The sequence below is a fragment of the Mauremys mutica genome, chromosome 10 (genome assembly GCF_020497125.1).
Source record: "Mauremys mutica isolate MM-2020 ecotype Southern chromosome 10, ASM2049712v1, whole genome shotgun sequence".
In the NCBI taxonomy this organism is placed as follows: domain Eukaryota; kingdom Metazoa; phylum Chordata; order Testudines; family Geoemydidae; genus Mauremys; species Mauremys mutica.
In genome coordinates, this window is record NC_059081.1 from 15,121,614 (window position 1) to 15,129,636 (window position 8,023).

Genomic DNA, 8,023 nt, shown 5'->3' on the forward strand with positions numbered 1-8,023 from the left:
TGTTTTGCTGTACTGGGGGGTTAAACACTTAAACACTGTCAGATAGGTGACAGGTTAGATTAATATTGAAGGAACAGGCTTCTGCCTCTTTAAAAGTTATAGAAGTTCCAGTCTATAGCAGCACTGTTTGAGATTAGGTCAAATTTATTATAGTGGTGCTGGAGCTCCATTATAGTTAAGATTGCATCCTGAGTTCTATTTAAATGTCAACCTTTCTTAATTATCTAAAATCAACATACTCTGAGTTCTTTGAAAGTTGGTGTCCTCAGGAGGGTTCAGAGTAGGCTAGTGACCCAAATTTGTAGTCATTTCAGCCTGAGATTCCAGAGATATAAGTCCCTCAAAACAGCCATTTTTAAAAAAAGTTTCTAGGTGAGCTTTTATTTGCCAGAGCTACCAATCAAATTTTTGATAAGTTATGAGTCAACATGACCTCAATCTTTCAAGTTTTGTCTGCGGTAGTTTATGGCACTCATTAAATCTTTGGGGGATCCAAATTGAGAACAGTATTTAAGAAAAGGTATATTTTTTACACTGCAGATGCACTGATACAGAAAAAAATGGCTAGAGAATTTCCATTCCCGCCATTTTATATGCTTTAAAGCGTGACTCTTTGTTAGAGAATGAGCAGGCTGACCCAGAGGCGGATTGAGTAAACGGGTTTCTTTACTGCGGTACTTGTTCCCCTTGACCCAATTGTTGAGGAAGCACTGAATTAGTTACAGCACAGTTTTTTCATTTAAGTTAGTATGTAAATGCTTGCATTTACTATAACACTCTTAAAGCCCTTATTGACAAATATGAACGCTCATACAATGAATATGAATAGCTATATACTGAAGTGGGTATTCACCCACGAAAGCTGATGCTCCCAAATGTCTGTTAGTCTATAAGGTGCCACAGGATTCTTTGCTGCTTTTACAAATCCAGACTAACACGGCTTCCCCTCTGATACTTGATACTGAATATTATTATCCCCCCCATTACTGTTTACAACATTAGCATATTCTAAAGATAATTTTTACTTTGAAGATATGTTTCTTTGCAATAACTGCAGCCAGTTTGCAGGAAAGGGAGGAAGGGGCCATGACCCCAAGCTCATTTATGTAGCTGGGAAAGGAAAGGAGGGTACCTTTTAGATCCCACATTCCTTATGCAGCTGCAACTCTTATCAATCCTTAACAAGGAGATGGGAAGGGAGAGGGATAGCACTTTATCTATCCTGCCCATGCTTCTACTCCCTAATACCATGTCAGCACACCAGACATTTCCCAGGTCTCTACTTAACCCTTACATATCCCAACACGCTTGTAGGAGCTCTAAAATCCAAATGGTTCATTGGATTGCTTTGAAATTTGATGTGCCTCGCGGGGGTGCAGGGTAACATTAATGATCCAAATTTGGGATCATGTTAGAGGTTCCCAACTTACAGAACCCCCCCAATCCGGTTTCCTTCTGCTGCCTTGTACTTAGGTTTGGAAAGATTACATTTTTATCAGTAAATGTCAGTAAACATTGATTAAAGCAGTACAAACCTTTAACAGTGTTAGATTAACTCCTTTGGATGAGAGTTAATGGGTTGTAAAAGGAGGTGAACATTCAGCAACTGTAGGTTTGGCAGAGTAAAGTTGTGTGTGTTAATGGGGTGTGTTGGCGCATTGCTGAAAGACGGCAGAGTTAAGATGGCACCGACTCTGGTGCTGTGCTATTCCTCAGCACAATACTGTGGCCCTGTGTGGTGTCATTCTCCTCACACTAAATTGGTTGATGTCAAATTGAATTTGATCACGCATATTATCACAGGCACCCTGCGCCCCACTCCTATCCCAGGGCTACCAGTTCTGAGCAACATAACTCCTCTACACACTCGTTGCACAGAGTCTACAGCCAGACTGGTTGAAAAGCAACATGCCAATCCAGGTTTCCCACTGTATGCGGACATTTTCAGTCAACCCAGAGCACGACTTATGTTGAGGAATCCATTGTGGTCTCAACTGCTAGATCGGAATCTCTCAGAGTGGTTGGCAGAGTGGTCAGTGCAGAGAGCGGTTGGCGAAATACTTTGTAATGGTTTCCCTGCCACTGATCCAACAGTTTGCCTGGATTTGACCTTCCACATCACCTTTGGGCTCTGCTGAACAGGTTCTGATCTGGTCAAAGAATATGCACAGCCAGAGTTTACACATGGGATCTCTGTGATGACCCACTTTGTCACTATGGTCTCCATCAGTCAATGGCATATGTTGTCAGTGAGTGTCAACTGACTAGATTTCATGGGGGCCTTAGGACCCTTTGTTGTGCTGATGAAGCTGCTGTTGGGAGAACTCTGCATTTCCTGGTTTTCAGAAGTTTGAGTTTTGCTCAGCATCCTGCAAAGGGATGACATATCACCAAGTAGTTTTAACTCTGTTAATGTAGTTTTTTGCCATTTAATTATACTTATGTTTTGTCACTAACAGTCTTAGATCATGATAAAAAAATGCTTAAGTGTCACATTAGCAAGGATAGTTGGATAATGGGAGGACTTTAACTACAAATGGGAAAGGTGATAATTGGGCAATGATGGTACCAACATAAATGTAAACCATCCTGGATGGATCACGTATATGACAAATACAGGCACAAATGAGCATATAAGGAACACAATTTTTAATTGTCTGTATACATGGTTTTATGGAAGGTAGATCTTCCTACCTATCTGTTAAAAAACTCTTCATCTTTTTTGACAGAATTACAGGTCTGGTTTATAAAGGCCACTATGTTGATATACTATACTTAGATTTCTCCAAGGCATTTGACTTAGTACCACATGACATCTTGATTAAAAAACTGCATTATATGGAACTGACAAGGCACACATTAGGCAGATCAAAAACAGTATCACTGACAGATCTCATAATGTAGTTGTTAACGGGGAGATATCAATGAGCAGATCGTTTCTAAGTGGGCGTCCTCCAGGTTTTTTGTCCAAAACTGTTTTATATTTTTATCAACAAGCCAGACAGTGATGCAAAATCTTTGCTGGTTAGTTTTTCAGATTACACAAACTGTTGGTAGTAAATAATGAGGCGCACAGGTTGCTGTTAGGCAGTGATCTGAATCATCAGGTTAAACAGTTGCAAGCCAAGACAATGCATTTTTATACAGCCAAATACAAGTAATACATATTGGAAACACGAATACTGTAATACCTACAGAGTCTCTGTCTTGAAAAATGGTGACCTAGACAAGGGTATAGAGGTTTTTATAGACAATCATCTCAACATGAGCTCTCAGTGCAATACCTTGGCAAAAAGGGCTACTGTGATCCTTGGATGTACAAAAGGAGACTATTAAATGGAAGTAGGAAAGTGATCTTGCCTCTGTACATAGCATTAGTAAGACTGCTTCCAGAATATCGTGACCAGTTGTGGTTCACACTTCAAGGAGGATGTGAAAATACTGGAGAGGGTTCAAAGGAGGCCCGCAAGTGATTCACAGGCTTAAAAACAAGCCTTATGATGTGAGGCTTTAGGAGCTCATTTTATTCAGCTTATTGAAGAAAAGGTTGAGAAATGACTTACTCGCTGCATATAGGTATTTACATGTGGAAAAGAGGCCTGGTAGCAATAGGGTTTTTAACCTTGCTGAAAAAAGCGTAAGACGATCCAGTGGCTAGAAGCTGAAGTTAGATAAATGCAAGCTTGAAATAAGATGCATGTCATATCTGTGAGGGTAATTAAACATTGGAACAGACTATCGGGGAGGTGGTGGATTTACCATTACTGGAGTCTTTAAAACAAGATTAGATACCTTCGGAAAGATAATGCGTAATCCAGTTTCTGGAAGAAATTCTGTGGTCTCTGTTTGCCAGGGGTCTGGCTGGAATGTTTTAGTGGTTCCTGTGGCCTTGGAATCTGAGAGTCCCCTTAGTCCTCCCCTTCCTTCATGAGTATTGCCGTCGGCATGCTCACAACACTAGCACTTCTGCATTAAAATAATGACTATAATCAAACCTCATGCAGACGGGTTTCTGTTAATCACTTGCAGGGGAAAAGAATGAATTTTTCCCCGGATGCACAGTCGGGTAGATGTATTCTGGTTTTTCAGGGTGTTTTCTCCCCCTTTCCTCTGAAGCAGATTGGCTACATCTGGAGACTATAAAGGACAAGGGTATAGGTGGTCTGCCCTAGTGGACACCAGTGCATCCATGACCGCAAATCAAGGATGGCCTTGAGGCGGTAGTCAGCGAGCACAGATCAGAGTAGTTGTTATAGCCAAGAGTCAGAGTCAGGCTGGGGTTGGAGGCCAGAGACCAGAAAGCAAGGTGAAGTCTGGCAGTACAGCAAGATAGAAGTCTGCGTGGTTTCCTAGACAACTTTCTGAGGCACCCTCCAGGGTTAAATAGTGAGCATGGGCCAATCAGAAGGTTACAGGGTGCTGCTGCTCTGGCCTCCATTAATGCCTAATCTCTACAGTGGTCCTTGGATGCAGCTCTGCATGGCCTCTCAGGGGTGATGTGGGTGCACCAGCTGTCTCAGGTTTCACAGACCCAGGTTCTAGTCCCCTGTTGCCTTACAGAGCCAGGACAACTGTAATAGTGGTCTTAGGTGGTATAGAGGATCCTCTTTTTAGATGTGTCTTGCTCACATATGCAAGATTATACTGATCACCAGGTTTGGAGTTGGAAAATCATTTTCTCTAGGTCAGATTAGCTGTATTAGCCAATATCCAATAGACGACTTGGAAGAACCATACTCTCAGGATGCTTTGCACTTATGTTAAGCTTTATTGTGGAAATATACTAATGTAGTAGCTAAACTTTCAATAACCTCTGTTCTTTGTATGTGTAGGAAACAGAATGCATGTTCTGTTAAGGAATTTATATATGAATTGTTGCTAGGCACCATGAGGACAAAACAGTTCCTGTTACTATTGTCTGATGCTATTTGTACTGTTTGGTTTATTAATATCTGGAATGTTGTTGTGTGTGGTTGGTATAAATGTCTCTCTATTTCGGAAAATAGATAAGTTAAGGTGAGTAAGGTGCATTAATCTTCTCCTTGTCCTAACCAAGTACAGTATAATTCTAAATCAATTTCAGTTCATACTTTGGGACAGATTAACTGCTGCAAGACTGTCTTAAAAAGATTGGTATGTGGGAACCTCTCTGTTTGTCCTGATCGATCGTTTAGAACTGATTGAGCTGAGTTAGCCAACGTTTTGTTCATCAATAATTTAAACTGAACCCTAACATCCAGGGCCTTGGTCTTTTTGCCTTCGACTGCAACATGGGGCATGGCTCATTTGCTGAGGTCACCTGTGCATATCTCACCTACTATTCCCTGCCATTACAGGGACTTCGGACATTGATGGCACCTGGGTCTCTCTCATCCTCTGCCTGTTGCACATAGTTTGGTCTCCTGGTGACTGAAATACTTTAACCTAATTGATGTGTTTGGGCTTAAAATAGGGATATCTGGGTGGGAAATTAATGACCTGTTATACAGGAGGCCAAACTGGATGATCTCATGGTCTCTTCTGGCTTTAAACTCTATGAACCTATTCCCAAATGCTTAATGTTAAGCATGTGTTTAAATGTGTTTTGCTGAACAGGGATTAAAGTTATTGTAATTGACTTTGAAAGAGGCATTATTGTATCACAGCAGTTGACTAAGCTGCTGCAGTTTTAGGACTAATCAGAAACTTTTTTTTATGGGGGCTGAGTGCCTTCCCTTCAAAATCCAGGTCACTCTGGGGACAGAAGTGAAGATGGGAGCCATCTTGAAAGGCAGAAAAGTGAGGCATCAGATCTCTTGTCCTGAGCGTTGCAGGGGAATGTCCTGGAATTTAGCATAAGCAAAGAAGAGCCTGAATGAAGAGGTTTCACCTGGGACAAGGCTTGCCCTGACAGGGAAGGGCCTAAATGTGGAACTCACATCCCTAAGGTCCTAGTTGGGAAAGACTGTGTGTTTGTTGCAGTGGAATCAGCAGGATTCAAGTTGATCTAGAATCAAAGGATCTTATGATCACTGACTGTTTAGATACTTTAATTGTATTTGTCCAATTCTATTTGTGACTTTATTTAATTAAATTATTTTATCTCAGGCAGACTGGAAGTAAAGGTCCTTGTTTCTTTTGTTGGCCCTGCCTGTGAGTGTCATTCCTAGCTGAGCACATCCAGGGTTTTGATGCCTATTTGGGTATAATAGTTGGAACTCCTACAGTGCTCGTCCCTGTGGGTTGTAATGTGGTTATCATAGCTACTGACCCTAACCAGTTTTTGTACACAAGTGCGCATACAGTCTCAGGCCTATCAATGACAAGAAGGGGTTGGTTATGTGATTTATGGAAAATGTCTTGGCTAAAATCCAGTGAATAGCATTCTCCAGCTCCGAATTCTTTCCTCAAAATCGAAAGTTTCATACCCAAGGCAGCCACATAGTAATGGAAGAAATTGATTTTCTGGGGGATGTGTGTGAAAATTTTCCACAAATGTATAGGGAAGGGCACTTAAAGAGTTAAAATCTGAATTTTAAAAAGACCTTTTAGTCACCTGTGATGAAAAGGTCACATTTAGCATTAGGGATTTTTCCTGTACTCAGCTGCCAGTAATGGATGACTATAACTGAATTTCAAGATTCCAGCTCAACAAGAACATGGAAATTAATTGTGTCAGTCAGAAAGTGATTTGTTACAACCATCTGTTTATATTAGAGAGTTTGGAATGATGATGATGATGATAATAATGCTTTGCACTTGTATTGTGCTTTTCATTTGAGGATTTCAAAGTCCTTTACAAACATTAATAATAAAACTTCAAACAGCAGTGAAGCCTCACAACCTCCCTGTGAGGTAGGTAAAAAGCAGCTGGAAAAAATGAGCCATGGAACTGTTGCATGACTTGCACAAGGTCACTCAGTGAATCTGTGACAACATAGGGAATAGAACCTGAGAGGCCAGGCTTTTCTAACTTTTCTAACCACCAGAAAGGGCACACTCAGATAATTTCTTCTCTGTATTATGAAGATTTGTGGAAAATCCTATGCTTATGAAAAAATAAAAATGTAAACATTTCCTTAGTAAGTAAAATTAGTTTAAAGTGATGATTTTGTGCTTTTATTTTTTCAGCAGCTATTTATCAATGCAAAGGGACACCAAATGTCCACTGCTTCTTTTTCAATGAGATTTGATGGTTTTGTGCCTTTGAAAAATCGCATCTCAACCATTGAAAAAATGTTTTAAGGCCTTGATTCAGGAAAGCACTTAAGCACATACTTAACTTGAACAAAAGTTGGAAATTCCCCTTCATCAATCAGTTATAATTATTATTTGCACTATTGAAACTGTTTTTTCCAATGTATTTAAGTAATTTTTTAAAAAATGAAGACTAAATAAAGTTTAACATAAAATAGCTGAATGTTGCTTCACAAAACAAAAGTAAATTAATATAATATATGTAAATTAATGTAAAGATCAATTACTGCCCTCACAGTGGTAAGAAAATACAAGGTGACACTCTCAAGAGTGACTTGACCAACTTTCTGTCATAAATGCTGCTTTCTAGTTAAAACCATTTTTGATTAGAGGGAAAATCACAAATTTCTAGGTCTAACTGAAACTGATTTTCATACCTGCCATTTTCTTTCCTTCAGACTAGGAACTAGGTCCTTAAAGGGGCCAAATTGACCTAATTCTTGCATTAAAAAGAAACCTGTGTGATCTGAACAATTAATTTTCTCTCAATTTCATGAGCTTTTAAATTGAACACTCTACCATTTTCATCTCCTCAAAAGTTCTGAAAAATCTCAATTCTTTACAGTTTCCATACAGTTTAAAATGATTTGCCCTAGAAATTTTCTTCAGCTATCTAAGTTAACTGTTTTTAACTTAGCCCTATCCCAAAAGTCCAGCTCACTTGAAGTGTAGACCACCTCTGCCATCCATTCGCCATAATGCTGCAACACTCTGGGAAGTCCAGCAAATAGAGGGAACTGAACATCTCCCATCCACCAGGACCTCAACAACGTCCCTCACCAGCACT